Genomic DNA, 19,112 nt, shown 5'->3' on the forward strand with positions numbered 1-19,112 from the left:
CAGTACAGCAAAATAAACCATCAACAAAGTGAAAAGACAACATATGGAATAAGAAAAAAATATTTGCAAAATCCTGTATCTAATAGGGGGTTATTATTCAAAGTATATAAAGAACTCCTACAACTCAATGGCAAAAACAAAAACAAAAACAAAAAATCCCCTCAAATAGCTTACTTTAAAAATAGGTACAGGGGGCGCCTGGGTGGCTCAGTCGGTTAAGCGTCCGACTTCAGCTCAGGTCATGATCTCACCTTCCGTGAGTTCGAGCCCCGCATCGGACTCTGGGCTGATGGCTCAGAGCCTGAAGCCTGCTTCTGGTTCTGTGTCTCCCTCTCTCTCTGCCCCTCCCCCATTCATGCTCTGTCTCTCTCTGTCTCAAAAATAAATAAACGTTTCAAAAAGAAAAAAAAATAAAATAAAAATAGGTACAGGACCTGAATAGACATTTTTTCAAAGAAGATATATGAAAGGCCAAGAAGTACATCAAACATGCTCAACATTACTAGTCATTATGGAAATTCAGATTGCAACCACAATGAGATATCACTTCATACCTGTTAGAATGACCATTATCAAAAAGTCAAGCAATAATAAATGTTGATGTGGATGTGGAGAAAAGGGAAATTTTGTGTACTCATGGTGGGATTGTAAATTGGTGTAGCCACTATAGAAAACAATATAGAGAAGCCTCAAGAAATTAAAAATAAAACTACCATATGATTCAGCAATCCCACCTCTGGGAAATGAGAAGGAAATGAAAGCACTAAATTGAAAAGGTGTCTGCACCCTCAGGTTCCTAGCAGTATTATGTACAATGGCCAAGATATGGAAACAACCTAAGTGTCTATTGATGTATCCATCAAAATGGATACAAAAATGATGATACACACACACACACACACACACACACACACACACACACACATTGGAGTATTATTCAGCCATAAAAAATGAGGAAATCCTACCATTTGCAGCAACATGGATGGATCCTGAAGTCCACTTAGCATTATGCTAAGTGAAATAAATCAAACAAAAACTGTATGCTCTCACTTATATGTGGAATCTAAAAGAAAAAAGAACCGTATAGAGAGATTAGATTACCAGAAGTGGAGGATGGGGGAAGGGGAAATTGGAGGAAGGTGGTCAAAAGTTATAAACTTCCAGTTATAAGCTAAAGAAAACGTAGGCATGTAATATACAACATGATGACCATAGTTAGTACTGCTGTTCGATATATAGGAAAGTTAAGAGAGTAGCTAAGAGTTCTCATCAGATGACAAGCAACAATTTTTTCTCTTTTTTTTTTTTACTTTTTTCTTTTTTTGTGTTTATATGAGATGATGAATGATAGCTGAACCTATTGTAGTAATCCTTTCATGATATATGTAAGGCCAACCATTTTCCTGTATGCCTTAAACTTACACAGTGATTATATCAATTATTTCTCAATCAAACTGGAAAAAAAAAGTAAAGTACAGAGGAGAAGAAAAAAACCCAAGACTTCTGACCTGTGAAAGACAATGTCTAGAAAATAAGACAAATCAGGACTGGGTTAAAAAAATATTTGCAAAAGACACATCTTTTTTTTCTTTTTTCTAAAAACACGTCTGATACAGGATTATTATCCAAAATATACAAAGAACTCCTAAATATTCAGCGATAAACAAACAAACCAATTAAAAACGGGCAGAAGATTTGAACAGATACCTCACCAAAGAAAATATACAGATGGCAAATAAGCATATGAAAATATCTCATTAGGGAATTGCACATTAAAACAACAATAATGTATCACTACATACCTATTATAATGGCCAAAATCCAAAACCCTGACAACACAAAATACTGGTGAGGATATGAAGCAACAGCGCTCTCATTCATTGCTGGTAGGAATGCAAAATGAAACAGCCACTTTGGAAGACAGGTTGGCAGTTTATTTTAAAACTAAATACACTCTTACCATATGATCTAGCAATTACACTCCTTGGTATTTATTCAAAGGAGTTGAAAACTTATGTCCATACAAAAATCTGCATATGGATGCTTATAACAGTTTTATTCATAATTGCCAAAACTTAGAAGACACCAAGATGTTCTTCAGTAGGCGAATTGATAAATATACTGGTATATCCAGACAATGGAATATTATTCAGTGCTAAAAAAGAAATGATCAAGCCATGAAAAGACATGGAAGAACCTTAAATGCATATCATTAAATGAAAGAAGTCACTCTAAAAAAGCTACATACAGTATGATTCCAACTATGTAACTCTCTGAAAATGACAAAACTATGGGAACAGTAAAATGATCTGTAATTTTTAGGAGTTGGGGATGAGGGGTGGGGAATTTATTGGTAGAACACAGAGGATTTTTAGGATAGTGTAACCATTCTGTAAGATACTACATTGGTGGATACACGTCATTATACATTTGTCAAATCCATAGAATGTACAACAGCAGGAGTGAACCTTAATGTAAACTGTAGACTTTGATTGCTACATATGTCAGTGTAGGTTTATGGGTTGTAACAAATGTACCACTCTGGTGGGGGATATTTATAATTAGGGAGATTATATGTGTAGGGGGACAGGAAGTACATGGGAGCTCTCTGAACTTTCCATTCACTTTTGCTGTGAACTTAAAACTGCTCTAAAAAATGAGGTTTATTAATTTTAAAAAATCAGTTTTTAAAAAGGTTTTATTTCCCTCCCTGTGCCTTCCTCATCCTCCTCGGACCTAGTCACTTCCTGAGGTGAGGATGATAAAGCTGGTTGAAAGGCCTACCAAAAAAGATCTTAAACAGGTAGTGTGATTACCTTGCATATACCTCCTAATATAACATTAGAAGCTCTTCCCATCCCTCACCTTGTCTAGCTTAGAAATAATCTAGCACAAAAGGCTGAACCAGAGGAAGAAGAGAGTGGACTCTAAAATACAGTGAAGACAAAATTATATGATTGCATTTATATGTAGTGTCCGGAACAGGCAAATCTATAGAGACCAGAAAATAAATTAATGGTAGCCAGAGACTGGGAGGAAGGGCCACAGGTAATGACAACTGAGGAGTAAGGGTTTTTCTTTGGAGTGTCTTAAGTTGATTGTGGTTATGGTCATACTGGTCTGTGAATATACTAAAAACTATAGAAGTATGTTCTTTGAACTTGCTGGTTTGTAAATGTATCTCAGTAAAGTTGTTTCTAAAAAAAAATAGGGTGAGGCAAACCAAGAATTAAAATGATGGAGGGGTGGAAGGAGGAGAGGAGGCAGAGAAGATTGAAAGGGGAGGAGTTTCCTGGCCATCCTCCAACCTCCAACCTCAGAGGAAAATTCACATAGGGGTACCTTCATAGTTTAAGCTTCAAGTTTCTAAGGAACTATAGACAAATGAAAGTCAAGAAGCCAATCCTGAATCTCAGTCTTCCTGTGAATTATGTAGGAATTGGAATAATCATTTTGAATAAAAGGAAGAGACAATTTTGCACATGCTTCTGGACTTTCTCCATTATGCTTTTCTAACAGACAGTGAGGTTGTTTGGGACCAGCTTCCATTCACTTTAAAGGGAAACACAATAGGGAGTTACCTATTTTTAATCCCTCTTGATGTTTAAAATTTTAACATTGTATATCAGACATAGATTTTGGAGAGAGCTATGTACCCAGACTATATTTTTTGGTCCTCATAAAATTACTTTTATTTAATTGTGCTTTGTCATTATGCCACCTGCCTCTATTGAAGAATGTATTGAGAAAACAGTACTTGAAACTCACCATTATCCTCATTGCAGGGGTGGATCTTTAAAGCATGTTTGTAGACCTGACTAGATCAAAAGCACTTGAAGCTCTTGTCAAATGCATAGATGCAAAGATAATCATAAATCTGAGACTGAGTCCCAGGGATATGATTCTATATGTTAACATATAATTGCATATGTTAATAAAGGTCCTCTTCTGTTGCATATCCCAGCTGAAAATCACTATAGTACATCACATATTCTTCCTTTATAAGGAACCATGAAAAACATCTCTCTTACTTCAGTTCTAGGAACAACTGTTCTGAGCAAATCACCCCATTTCTATCTACCCTCCAACTACCAGCAACATAGGACTTAAAAGACAGTGAATTTTAGAAATGACCATATTTTTCTCTTTAATTCGCCTATCAGAATAGTCAAAAACAAATTGTCCAAATTTTCTGTTTCTATGTGATGTGCTTGTATTAGACTAAACTTGTTTTTCTTTTACTCCAACTTTACCTCATCAGTTTATTTTATTCTGCTTGTCATGTATCTTTATAGGTCACCTCGAATACTTTTTGTAACAAGGGGGATAAATTTGTCAATATTGCAGGATCTTAGCCCAAAGCACCAGAGGCTTATTTCATCTAGTCCTCTACCTTTCCTCCCTTGAATGTGTTATGGCATCATTGTTCCCAGGGAACAATTGTACATCATTCTTGTCTGAAGAGCTGAAATGCATACAGGTTATTCCTCAGTTTATTAGCTATAGTATTAATTATGGAGATACCATAATACCCCTAAATTTTTAGAAGAAACTGAGGCCAGAAATAATAACTGGCCCAAAGTTACTCAGGGAGTGAGAAGGCTAAGATAAAAAGGCAAAACTCTTAATTACTTTCTTACTGCACTTACCAATTTGCTAATTTCTAGGGATTAATCAAGGAGGACCCTTACTTCTCATTACAAGTTATTTATATTCTAAATACTTCTAAACCTGGAGGATGTGTTCAGGATGACCCAAGACTTAAAAACTAATAATACCCTACTCTTTGGGGTTAGCACAGGAAAGGGAGTTGAGAGCTCAGAGACTAGAGAGATCAGAAGTCCAGAAGTCCACAGGCCTTTGCTTCACTGCCCACAGTGTTGGTCTGTCCTCCTCCAGGCTATCCTTTTAATTCCAGTCTCTCTTCTCCTTTCAGTGGGAACATCTCTCAGAAATAAAATCCTCATATTTTTGTCGAGCAGCTCAGTATAATATGAACATTTTCAAAAAGAAGACAGTTCTTTGAAGACATTTTATTGATGGGATTCTTTCCCCCTTAAGAAACCAGAAAGGTTTGGACTGAGCATCTGGATATTAGATGGAATCATTCATACTTTGGGGTTTCCAGGGACTAAAGTGTGTGCAAAACTACAACACTCTGAAGGGTAATTTATTTATATTGTATGTCAATTAGTAATATATAGGTGTCCTAAAATTGGTTGTGGTTACATATTGCAACAATTTCTAATCTATTGCTCTTAAAGTGACCAATGAAATTACAAAATATAGTGACAGATGTGATTCCTTTTGAGTCAGTCCACTCCCATTCTGGCTCACACGTTCACTGTTTCTCTACACACACACACACACACACACACACACACACACACACACACACACACAGAACCACTCAATCACTGAAAGCTGGAGCAATTTGGAGATCAAATTCTACATTTCCAGGTTTGAAGGTCTCTTGAATAATTAAACCCATTCTGAAGCCACTTAAGTTTTCATAAATCTCATTTGCTTTTTTCAAGCTATATTCCACTGGTTCATCAAGGCAGAGTGGTGAGGAAAAGCAATTGGAGTTAATGTCTAGAGAGTTCAATAAATAAACCAGGTGGCATTAAAGGTAATATACATGTATAGCGATTATCCAGCCAATTTGATGCAGTTGTGATTCCAGAATTTATGCAACTGAATATAGGGCTAACCTTGGGGTTCCTGGTATGGTCCTTTGACTGATCATGTTTTGGCCTGTGGTGTTAGTTTAAATTCTTGAACCTTAAGGGAAATATTGGAACCGTGACCAAGTTAGATAAGTTATCTTACTTCCCACTACCTGTTTTTCCATGTATTAGTTTCTCACCTTTCAAGTTTGTAATGAAAAGTAGAAATAATGGATGTGAATCACTTAGAATAGTGCCTGGCACATAATAGGAAGTTACTGTTATTCTTTTAAATTTTTTTTAATGTTGATTTATTTTTGAGAGAGACAGAGACAAAGACAGAGTGGGAGCCAAGAAGGGGCAGAGAGAGAGGGAAACACAGACTCCAAAGCAGGCTCCAGGCTCTGAGCTGTCAGCACAGAGCTGGATGTGGGGCTCGAATCCAGGAACGCGAGATCATGACCTTAGCTGAAGTCAGATGCTTAACCAACTGAGCCACCCAGACGCCCTTTTATTTATTCTTATTACTGATAATAGCGCAGAGGATCTTATTCTACCATAATAAGAAAAATCAGGTAGTTTTATAATACAATTAGAACAATTATACAGATCTTCCTCAATTTTTGGAGTTATAGGGTTGTGTCCCAATAACACCATCATAGGTTGAAAATATTTTAAGTACAAATTGCTTTTAATACTCCTTACCTACTAGACACTATAGCTTAGCCTAACCTACCTTAAATGTGCTTAGAACACTTAGCCTACAGTTGGGCAAAATTATCACAAAGCCTATTTTATAATAAAGTGTTGACTTTCTCATGTTATTTGTTGAATATTGTAGCAAAAGTGGAAAACAGAATGGTTGTGTAGGCAGAGAATTGTTTTAAGTGTTATCGTTTGTTTATCTTCATGATCACGTGGCCGACTAGAAGCTGCAGCTTGATGCTGCTGCCCAGAATCATGGAAGAGTATGGTACTGCATAGCACTAGCCCAGGAAAAGATCAAAATTCAGAATTTGAAGTACAGTTTCTCCTGAATGCCTATCACTTTCACACCACTGTAAAGTTGAAAAATTGTAAGTTAAACCATCATAAGTTGGGGACTGTCTGTGTAACTGGAAACTACTTTCAGTATAATTGTATAAGGATAACCTTCATTTTCCTTAAAATTCCCTAGGAATTCTCAAACGATTTCAGTGTGTTTACACTTCAAAATTATCTGTAAACTTATGCACTGAAAATACAGCATATTGACACTTTTTTTCAACATGATGAAGTCTTACATCTACTCAGATAAATTAATGTCATGTTGATTAACATCTTTGGTAGAAGTAAATGTAGGAGCCATTGAATAAGCCAATTCATAATATCTTCTCTAGCAAAACTCTGTATTCTGATGTTCCTTACTTTAACACTCTTTGAGATGTACCAAGTTTTTCTTCTTCCTTTCTGGTTGTGCATGGTTGCTTTTAACTTTCTTCTGACATTTTGTAATACTAGAACTGTGTCACTAGACAGATACTTTAAAAAAAATTGACTTTATTTAAATTTTTTTATGTTTATTTATTTTTGAGAGAGAGAGAGAGACAGACAGACAGACAGACCGTGAGTGTGGGAGGGGCAGAGAGAGAGGGAAACACAGAATCTGAAGCAGGCTCCAGGTTCTGCGCTGTCAGCCCAGAGCCCAATGCAGGGCTCCAACTCATGGACTGTGAGATCCTGACCTGAGCTGAAGTTAGATGCTTAATCAACTGAGCCACCCAGGTGCCCCTAGTCTTTATTTTTTAAAAGCAGTTTTAGGTCTTCTGACATCAGTCCTAAGCAAGATTTGATCATCTAGCTGCTCCCTTCCTCCATGTGAGTTGGCACAAAGGAGACCAGTACCAGCGGTTGCAAACTGCTTAGATTTACATCCTAGGGAGGTGACACAATTGCAACAAACTAAAAGTTTTGTCTATCTTTTGATGAGTGAGTTCTAGTAACTATAAAGATGAAGATAATTACACATTTCTTTATATTTTCTTGAGAATAAGACAGCTGTAACAAGAACACAAAGGACACAAAAATATCAATGAATGTTTTCATCTTTTTCTCTTAGTTCATCTAGTACTCAATGATGAAATATTGATAATGAACATTGCAATATTTTATAATTACCTTATTTGGGTACATTTCCAGAAATTGATATTTTGAAAATCAAAAGCACTTAACAAAATCCAGCAATATTAATATTAAGGTATTGTATTAGCTCAAGCTTCCATAAGCTTGATAATATGCATAATATAATAATATGGATAATTCCATAAGCTTGCATGACTTAAACAATAGAAATTTATTTTCCCACGGTTCTGGAGACTGGGAAGTCCAAGGTCAAGGTGCAGATAGATTCAGTTCCTGTTAAGGGCTCTCTTCCTGAATTGTAGATGCCTATCTTGCTGTGTTCTCATATGGTTGAGAGAGACAAGGTATCTCTACCTCTCTTCCTTTTTTCCTGGGGCTACCAATCCGATCAGATTTGGGCCCAACCCTTATAACCTCATTTAAACTTAGTTACCTCCCAAAAGCCCTGTATCGAAATACAGTCATACTGAAGGTTAGAATTCAATATATGAATTTTGGAGGGACACAATTCAGTCTACATCAGGTATGTTTTTAATATAAAAATAAATAAAATAGGAAGGGAGTCAAACAAAGACAGGGAAGGGAGAATTTTCTAGGGTATAAAGAGGTAAAATAATGGTGTTTCAGTTTTTTAGTTATTGAAGTATGGGCTGCCCTTAAGTTAATGGACTCAAGTTTTACTGGTACAAACAATCATTAACTAAGAAGCATTTTCTGGCAGACTGTCCCACAAAAAGGTGTGAACTAGCATCCTTCTCACAAGTTTCCACAGAATTTTCAGCTAACTGGCATTGTTATAGCAACTGGAGTGCCAGAGGAAGCAGTCATGGTCTTTATCATCGTCATGTGTCACTATGGCAACAGGCGCCTCTGGAAAGTAAAAGAAAAAATCTTAAACTGTCAACTAGAATCAAAGACGTTTGTGAAGGGAAAAAAGGTGGAGGCTGAAATGAACATGAGGCTGGAGCAAAGGCCAGAGCAAAGAGAAATGATTGTACAGAGCTGAACAAACAAGAGAGAAAGGAAACAATAAGCAAAACAGAGGGCAGAGACGTGGCTTGCATAGGAAAGAGGAAGGCAGGAAGAAACATGTAAACATAAAATAGTGAAAAAATGTTTCCAGTGAGAAGGATTTGTAATATTTATTGATTTGAATAGCTCTGAGATCCAGAGATAAATGAGCATAGGATGTTAAGGTCTATGCTGTTGGAACAATCCAGTATGCTATTATTAATATTAAAGAAATATTGAGAATGAGGCAACAGGATAGTAAAAAGGAGTAAACCAATCTGTGGAGTGCTTTTGGCATAGCATCCTGCTGACTAAGAATTCTTGTAATATTTGGTGTTCAGAGGCACCACATTTAAATGTGGATCTTCCTTTATTGGGCAGTATGATTGCTTTAGACAAAGGCATGTTGCCATTTGGTCCATTATAAATATATATTTCCTTCATTAAAGGATCTTAATGGATTTTTCTTTCCAAGAGAGAATTAAGATGATTATTCTCTAATACTATTAAAAAGTAGGTGGCAATGTCATTTGGAATAAAACACTTTCACTTAATATTTTCTGTTGTATTAGTGGTCAGATGGGTCAAAAGTTTTTATGGCCCAATATTAATTTTTGTGAAGAGAAATGTGTACTTTATTAAAAGGTGTTACTAAAATGTTGATACTTTTTTTAAGAAATTATTTTCAGAAATGAGAGATTGCAGGGGCACCTAGGTGGCTCAGTCGGTTAAGCATCCGACTTCAGCTCAGGTCGTGATCTCGCAGTTCATGAGTTCTAACCCCGCATTGGGCTCTGTGCTGACAGCTCTGGAGCCTGCTTTGGATTCTGTGTCTCCCTCTCTCTCTGCCCCTCCCCTGTTCACACTCTGTCTCTCTCTCTCTCTCTCAAATATAAATAAATGTTAAAAAAATTTAAAAAAAAAGAAATGAGAGATTGCAGAGGGAATAGAAAGAGAGGCAAAGAAAGAAGTGATAGTTGTAGTCTTAACTAAAGCAAAATAAAAAGAATGAAGCTTGAGATTAAACCGCAAAAATAAAACCAACAGTCTGGGTGGTTTGTAGAAATTTGGTCCCAAGGATTTTAACAGGATTTAATTTCTTACCCTAGTTTAAAAATTTTTAATGCAAGCATTTCTCTCAAGCACTGTATTTTAGGTGTCATTTACTAACTTGCAAAGGGGTGGTTTGTGGCCATTTCTGTTCTGTTCAGGATAAGTCAACTGGTTGACAGTAAGGATGAACAAACCTCTTTAAGAAGGCCCAAATTTTCAGTGTCCAGAGGCCCTTTGCTGACCTGCTCCCCCCAGAAGTAAAAGCTCCAGAGATATCACAGCACAAATATCCATCTTCTCTTTGGATCCATCCCCAAGACTTGGATACCAATAATGATACCTCCTTCTGAAAGTTCATGGTTTGGAAACCATGCAAAGCTTTGTAGTGTATAATCCTCACAAACAAGTTTCATTTTTCTTTTGAATATTGCAGTTATGTTTTAATTTTTTCCTTTTTTTCTGCCAACACACACAAAAATGTCATTATTTATAAAATATGTATAAAACTGAATGCAATATGTAAATAAAATTGTCAATTCCTGATGTTCTAGTTACTTGAAACATGAAACAAAGAAGTGAGGAAACATGCAAACAGACGTCAAATTGAGGATTATACTTTCAAAAAAGTAAACTTGTTTTGAAGTATAATATATAAACAAAAAAGTGACTAAAGATTATAAATGTGTTGCTTGACGCATTATGTTGTAGTGAACACACTAGTTTAATCATCACCCAAACCATGATATGAAACATTATATTATAGCTTTCCCATGGTTTTCTAATAGTGTAAGAAAAGAGCCTGACATATTTTACAGCCACATCCATTTACATTGTAAGATGGATAAGCAAAACAAAAATGTTCCATTGCAACTTCTAAGAATTTTTTGTACCATGTGCAAAGAGAGACCCCTGCTGGAACATTTTTTTTTTAAGAGAACCTCTAAACCAACCCATAGAAACTACAGAGAAAAAGTAATAGCTATGACTCTTACTGGCTTTAAGATGAAATTTCTGAATGCATTTTATTCCAAGAAATAGAAAATGTTTAACCTCTACTAAGGTAAAGGAGGCTTTGGGGTTTTCCTTGATATATACTTCTCTGATTTTCTTTAGATTTCCAAGATTGGGTAAAAATAGGGTCTAACTTTTTCTGCATGTCTCGAGATCCCTATTTCTTTGCTCTCTGCTGGGCTGATCGCCCCATACAACCAGGGTGCTCCTGGAGACCTGCACGCAGTGGGGTGCATGGCCACTCCTGATGCTCTCTTTGGCATGATCACCTACTATTTAAGATGTGCTGTCTGTGGAGGTAGCAATTGATTCTAGAGCATAAACCGTAGTTTCATAGTCAGATGGATACATATCACACCTTACTAACTAATTTAATTTATTCCAAGTTAGGTACTGTGTACTTGCTCTTTATTGGGTGTCTGCTGGTGGTATATCTGGAGTCTCTGATTGCACATCATGAGACAGAATGTCCAGTGAGTGCCCTGATGAGGAGTACCAGCTGAGATGGGAAGCCAAGAGAATCCAGACTTGACGTGATAAATGCATTAGCATGTTGCTCATCCTGAAGTAGGAAAGTGAAGGCTGGAGCAATTCCCTGCTCCAACTGCCTGCACTTGGGAAGATTTGATCGAGTTCCTTAGGCAGAGAATAGGGCATATCCAGAGGGATTCAGGTGCACAAAATATGGGCATGATGATAATTTTAGAACCTGCACTGCTTTAATTTTATTTAAATTTCCCTTCCCCCTGAAGTCCATACTTACCTCCTTCTTTGTTTTGTGCCTCAGCAAAATACTATAAAACACCTTCTTCCTCACCCCAAAATGCAGTATGCCAACAGACTCATCTCTTTCTCACCTTTACCTGGACAACTCTTAAAAAATTACAAAGTTCAACTGAATTCCAATTCCTGACACGTTCCATATCCATTCATTTCAGCTGCTGGAATGCTCTGGGGTTGCCAGGTGATGGTCATCATGATCGTTCACCTGGACCACCATGACACTAACAATTGGTGTCTCCAACTAATCAATTCCCCAAATGGCTGCACTAAAATCATAGCTCTCTAATCATTAAAACATTTATAATGTATACAAATATTGAATCACAATGATGTACACCTGAAACTAATAGGATATTACATGTAAATTATACCTCATTTAAAAAAGAGAAAAAAATAGAAAACCTATTCTACCTCAGTCTTAGGTGTTTTTGAGGTCAAAATTTCCTAGTACGGCATAAAGGGCCCTCCATCATCTACATGCTTTTTGGATTTTTAGTTCTGTCTCTTGGTAGGGATTTCCTCATATCCCTACACTCTGACATTCTTACTTGCTTCAGGTTTTCTAAAAACATCTTTGCATATGCTACCCTAATAGGAACGTCTTTTTCATCCCTTATTTACCATGCCCACAGTTTGTGACTATCTCCTTTTTGAAACTTTTGTAATCCTTCCCCTCCCACTTCAGTTGAAAAGAGCCATTTCCTCTTTCATGCTGCTGTTTGAACCTGAACATTTTTTTATGGTCACTCCTTTGCCAATTTCTTGAACCTATTTATTTACCTGCCAATTTCTCCAAGCTGGAATATAACCACACCTGATTGATATTCTTACTGCTTAGTCCAGGGTCTGGCTTCTAAAAAAGAGCTCCTTAAATATTTCATTGTGTAGTAAGATGCTTCAGTGCTGAACCCTAAGGATTCTGAAGGAGTGATTGCAGGAAATGTAGGTAATTTGTTATTTTAGCTAAGGGGCATATGGAATTTATTTTAAGAAAATCTATTAATGGGTAGGGGCCCCCGGGTGGCTCAGTCGGTTAAGCGTCCAACTTCAGCTCAGGTCACTATCTGAGTGGTATGAGCCCCGCGTCAGGCTCTGTGCTGACTGCTCAGAGCCTGGAGCCTGCTTCAGAGCCTCTGTCTCCCTCTCTCTGCCCCTCTCCTGCTCACACTCTGTCTCTCTCTCTCTCTCAAAGTTAACATTCAAAAATTTAAAAAAAATAGATTTTCTTTTTTTAATTTTTATTTTATTTTTGAAAGAGAGAGAGAGCGAGCGAACGAGCATGGCAGGGGCAGAGAGAGGGGGAGACACAGAATCCAAAGCAGGCTCCAGGGTCCTAACTGTTAGAACAGAACCCAACACAGGGCTCAAACCATGAACCGTGAGATCATGACCCGAGCAGAAGTTGGACACTAAATCGACTGAGCCATCCAGCCATCCCAAGAAAGAAAATCTATTAATGGGCCTTTTGTTATGTAAAGGTAAAGAAAAATTCAGTTCCCGAATGTCCCAGGCAGGACATAGAGAAAGTAAAATGAGCTGCATTAGCACACACAGTAGATTGTCTTCACTTTGGTCAGAGTGGGGGTTTTTTTGTTTGTTTGTTTGGTTGGTTGTTTTTTTGTTTTTAATTTTTTTTTACTATTTATTTTTGAGAGAGAGAGAGAGAGCATGAGTGGGGGAGAGGCAGAGAGTTTGAGAGAGAGGGACAGAATCAGAAGCAGGCTCCAGGCTCTGAGCTGTCAGCCCAGAGCCCGACACGGTGCTCAAACTCACGAACCGCAAGATCATGACCTGAGCCGAAGTCAGATGCTTAACTGACTGAACCACCCAGGCGCCCCCATGTTGTTGTTGTTTTTTATGGAGATTATCATAACATTGAATGGACATCAGGCTGAAGATAGGTTGGTGGAAAGAAATAATATTTCTCAACCCTTGTGACATTGTCAAAGGCACTTCTATGTCTGGGCAGTAGGCTGGCTATAAAACATGGGATCTATCTGGGGGCTAAAGAGATAGTTGGGTAGCAGATAAGCCCAAGGTACGGTAAAAACATTGACAGAGCTTTACTTTCTCTTGTTTCTATTTTAATTTCCTCTGTAAACTCCTAGCCTCCAATTATATTAAACACTCTAGCCTAGATTCAGTTGAACTTTGGCTATTGAATGGTAGTGAATGGTGGTATCCACTCAGGACAAAGCAACGTAGTTAGGAGCAGTAGGGGCACCTTCCAATGTGCCCAATGAAGTTCTGAGTTCAGAGAAACTGGCTGGATAGAGCTGCTGCTAATTCTTCTGGCACCCTTGTAAAAATTAAAAAGTACCCATTCTTCGGTACCCCTTACTTACTTCTGCCAGGAAATTGGTCTAATATACTTAAGTTACGATTTTGTTAAATTAACATTTGTTAGGTCGAGCACAAGGTGCCAGATGGTGATCTGCAGTTCAACAACAGACCACAAGAGAAAATGAAATAGAGACATTTATTATTCACAACCCTGGAGGAAGTATCTGGTATTTCCAACACTGTCATTACAACAACTGTCTCCATGCTAGTGAAAAATGGAAACAGGCAATCATTTTTGAGCTTTCTATGGATTCTGTAAGCTACTGAATTTCTTTCCAATAAATCAGCTTTCAGCAAAAATAGAGTGGAATTTTCTTGCTTGTATCTGAAACCCCTGATCTTCATTATAGCCAATTATCCTTTGGTTTACAAAATGCAGTACTCTTTACATGCTCTGGATGAAGGGTATGTGTGAGCACATACGTACATGTGGGACTTGGGATGGGCAAATATAATTTTTATGGCTTTAGAACAAATTACCAATGAAATATTTTGAATTTTTTTTTTCAAATTTTAAGACACTATACTACAATGTATGAAGAAAAGAACTAGCATTTTCTGGGGGTCACTGAATAAACCATGTGCTTTATGTATGTTATTTTATTTAAGCTCTAGAATAACTTTTGTCATAGGCATCAAATAGAGACACTACAGAAAGTTTCAACATAGTCAGAACTGTTTAGATATCCTTTAATTACCATTTCTTAGAAACTCAAACCTCTGCTTTATGTAACACTCTCTCCCTTCAATATCTTTATGCCTGTTTTTGTTATCTTTGAATTTTTCACTGTGTCTAATACTTGTCACATAGTAGACCCTCAAAAATGTTTAGCAAATGGCATTAGAGTCATATACCATATGCTACCCCAAACTGCTTTTTACAGGGTAAATAAAAAGCTACTTTGTATTCACTTTAAATATTGTAGCAATGGATTTTCATTTTCTTACAGACCATGTACAGCATAGCAAGCTTGATGTCTCATCAAGCTTGTTAAAAGAAGAATTTACCTGTCTGTATATGTCTGTGCATGTATAGGTCTTTTGTTTTGGAAAATGACAGTGACTGTGATTACTATCTGCAAATCATTTAAATGACTGCTGTATAATTAACAATCATTTCTACATCGTACACACAAAGATTCCCATTTGATTTTAACCCATTGTTGCTATTTGTGTGCTGTTAACTTTTCTCATTGTAGATTGCAACACACCACTTAGATTTACGTTCAGGCAGATTATTTTACGAGACAACTGGGAATCCCTTACTTCCTAATGTATCCCAATCCTTCCTAATGTTGTTGCACCCCTTCATTTAATAACTATTTATAAAGCACCTGCTGTGTGCCAGGTGCTGTGGGAGCTTTGGTGCTATTTGGACTCCAGTGAATTGTAAGCATTGCCTTGATCTTTCAGATGTTCCTTTTGTTTTTAGATTAGTAACATGAAAATCTAAGTTGTATAACAAAGAACCCAACAAACCAGTGGATTAAGAAATGTAATTCCTCTCATGTAGTGGTCCAGGATGTGTAGCTTCTCTCTTGCTTCTGCTGTAGGTTGGTACCCTTATGTCAAGGGTAAAAGGTGGGTCACAAGCACTTCTCTGTTTCAGTTCACAGAAAGGAAAAGTAGGATGGAAGCTGCATGTACATTTTTTTAAAGCCCAAGTCTAGAGTGACACACAACACTTCTGTTCACACTCCATTGCCCCACCTAGATGTAAAGGGGCCTGGGGCCTCGCAGTCCCTAGCTAAGTGCCTACGTGTGCAGGTCGTTCTACATTTGCACACAAGAAGGGAAGATGGAAATTGTCTTTCACAGCCTCAGGACACTCAGGACTCCTTAGCACTTTGTCTTTTGAGCAGTTTAAGTCATTGCCTTTTTTTCAATCATCACCTTAAAGCCATTCTGAAGCCTCACTTTTTTTCCCCTATTTTTTTAAATTGAAGTATAATTGACATACAATATCCTATTAGCTTCAGGTATACATTGTAGCGATTCAATATTTTTTTAAAGTTTTTTATTTGGAGAGAGAGAAAGAGTGCAAGTGGAGAAGGGACAGAGAGAGAGAGGGAGAGCGAGAAAATCCCAAGCCAGCTCTGTGCCATCAGCATAGAGCCTGATGCGGGACTCGAACTCACGAACCCCGAGATCGCGACCCGAGCTGGAATCAAGAGTTGGACACTTAACTGGCTGAACCACCCAGGGACCCAGATATTTTTATGTAATATAAAATGACCCCCAAATAAGTCTGGTTACCATCTGTCACAAAGTTACTATAGTATTATAGTATTATTGACTATATTCCCTATGCTGTACATTACATCTCCATGACTAATTTAGACTTCTTAATGCCCTTTACCTATTTGGCCTGTCCCCCAACTCCTCCCCACTCCTCCCCACTCATAAAAAACAGTTTCCTGTAACTATGAATCTGTTTCTGTTTTTTTGTTGGTTCATTTGTTTTATTTTTTAGATTTCACATATAAGTGAAATCATACAGTATTTGTCTTTTTTATGTCTGACTTATTTCACTTAGCATAATATCCTCTAGGTTCATCCATGTTGCCACAAATGGCAAGATTTCATTATTTGCTATGGCTGAGTAATATTCCATTGTGTATATATACAAAACATTTTCTTTATCCATTCGTCCATTGATGGACACATAGGTTGTTTCCATATCTTGGCTATTGTAAATAGTGTTGCAAATGAACATAAGGGTACATATATCTCTTTGAATTGGTGTTTTTGTTTTTGTTTTGCTTTTTGGATAAATACTCAGAAGTGGAATTTCTGGTAGTTTTGTTTTTAATTTTTTGGGGAACTCCATATCATTTTTCATAGTAGCTCTTCCAATGAACATTCCCACCAACAGTGCAGAAAAGTTTCCTTTCTCTACATCCTTACAACACCTGTTATTTCTTGTCTTTTTTTTTTTTTATTATAGCCAGTCTGAGATATGTGAGGTGCTATCTCATTGTGGTTTTGATTGGCATTTCCCTGATGATTAGTGATGTTGAGCATATTTCCATATATATGTTGGCTATCTGTATGTCTTCTTTGGAGAAATATCTGTTCAGATCCTTTGCTGTGTGAGATGCTTATGTTTTGCATTTTGTGTTTATTTTCTGATTATGTAGCCAGGGCTCTTCCTTCCCTTGCATTGAATTAAGATAAGGGAGCTATACTGGAGCCTGGAAAACAGAAGTTGACTGATGCTCTTGCTTTCAAAAACATGAGTTAATTGAATGGAATGTATTAGGTCAGTCTTTCTCAAAATTAGCCTTGCATCAGAGTCACATGGAGGGTTTGTTAAAACAAACCCTGCTGGGTCCCTAACTCGGAGATTCAGTTCAGTAGGTAGGGCCTGATAATCTGCATTTATCAGGACTGAACTCCTCACTGCTTCTCACCCTTCCAAGTGTTTTCCTCTGTGGAAGGCCCCCAGGGCCTTCCTGTAACCCTCATGAGCAAGCCTAATAATCCTGAAGTTCAATTTCCCAATAGCTCTGGACAATCGAGACATAGACTGAGATTGAATTTGATTTGAGTAAGGAAACATGACTTTCTTGCACATCTGGATCTGTAGGGTAAAATTATTATATGCTTCATTGACTAGTTTGCTAGTCAGGAATTTGCTTAAAGCACTAACCCTTCTCTTTATGCAGGACATCATACAACCCATAGGACAACCTCCAGCAATGGTGATCTAAGTTATCCAGCCCAGAGTGTCAAGAGTAGTGAGGTCAAGAAACCTATACTAGAGCATTGTCTTCCAAACCTGATTAAGAGTCAGCTGATGCTCTAGCAGACTGCAGGTTTGACTTTCTACTTACTATTGATTATTTTTCCACATTGTAAAGTTGTATGTCAACTTCTAGAAGATTGATAAGCTGCCAATGATTTCTATCTAGTACAAAAGTTTTATCGTACTACTAATGGTAGTCATTGACCAGTTTTTTTAAATCTAACTTTGCAATTCTATTCCAGAATTCTTTTCTTCTCTGAATTTATATATAGTTGATGCTCAGTGTTTGTGGCAGTACATTCTATCAAGTCACTGTGAACACTGAATTAGTGAATAATGAACCATTAGGTTTCTGCTCGGTAAAGTTGGATGTTACCTTCTAGAAAATTGATAAGCTACACAAGATTTCTGTCTAGTACAAAACTTTTACTGAGGAAAGGCATGGTTAGATTCCTTCAAGCTTCTCATCACATTTTCATCAGTTAATCAACACATAACCTTGACTTTTATGTGTTTCTTTTAAAGACACCTTATTTACTATATATTGTTGATTCATTAATGTTGAACTCCCAGCCAACTGCACTATAACTCATGTCTGAAGGAAGCTTATCTAATACACATATTTTCTCTGTAAGGCATATCACAACTTTCTTGAGCTTAAAAACAATAGATGGCATCCCAACACTTTGTGTGGGAGTCATTTTGAACAGTAGATTCACCAAGAAAAATACAAAAATTTTGTAAAATGTGGCAATAAATAGACGTCAAAAAGGATACTCATTTACAGCATGAGAGCTGAAGTAAGAAGGCAGAGCTCCTTCCTCTTTGCTGGCAGCTGGCAACTTAGATGTTGGGAAATTCAATTTTTTTACTTCTCTGCACCACACCTCTGCACAAAGCCTTCGTGAATGAGTGCAAAAGTGCCACGAGTATTGATTTGGGGTTACAATTAAATTTTAGTGAGTAGACAAGTTTACAAATACAAATCTGTGAATAATTGTTTCTTATATTCTTTTTTAAACCAGACTCTGTTAGTTCCTTCATTACTGAATTAAATAAATATTTGATACGTGCTCACTATATTTGTGTGAAAGTTATGTTTTTAACTTTTTGAAAATTAAAATAGTTCAATACTGTTTGAATGTCAAAATTTGTTATGTAGGTAGACAAATGCTTGATGTCTTAAAGGTGTTTTTAGGGCAGTAGTTCTCCCAGGTTTATTTTAGGGACATGAGTCCCAGCACAGTAGGGACTAGACCCAGAGACGAATGTACATATCAGACAATTTACTATGTTCACAGTCTTCTCTCCCTTCAGATGTTTCTGGGCTAAGTCCCCTGTGCTTGGCACCTATTTCCCTCAGGATGAATTTT

The 19,112-nt window shown here is 37.2% G+C and overlaps 1 protein-coding gene and 1 long non-coding RNA gene across 16 annotated transcripts in view; one reads left to right on the forward strand and one right to left on the reverse strand.

Moving 5' to 3' along the window:
- The window catches only part of SLC9A9 (solute carrier family 9 member A9), a 698,450-nt gene that overhangs the window by 65,645 nt on the left and 613,693 nt on the right, over positions 1-19,112 (forward strand). The gene's annotated exons all lie outside the window — the stretch shown is intronic.
- Positions 1-19,112, reverse strand: part of LOC128315290 (uncharacterized) — a 43,814-nt gene that overhangs the window by 23,467 nt on the left and 1,235 nt on the right. The window lies entirely within an intron of this gene.

The sequence above is a fragment of the Acinonyx jubatus genome, chromosome C2, assembly GCF_027475565.1.
Source record: "Acinonyx jubatus isolate Ajub_Pintada_27869175 chromosome C2, VMU_Ajub_asm_v1.0, whole genome shotgun sequence".
NCBI lineage: Eukaryota > Metazoa > Chordata > Mammalia > Carnivora > Felidae > Acinonyx > Acinonyx jubatus.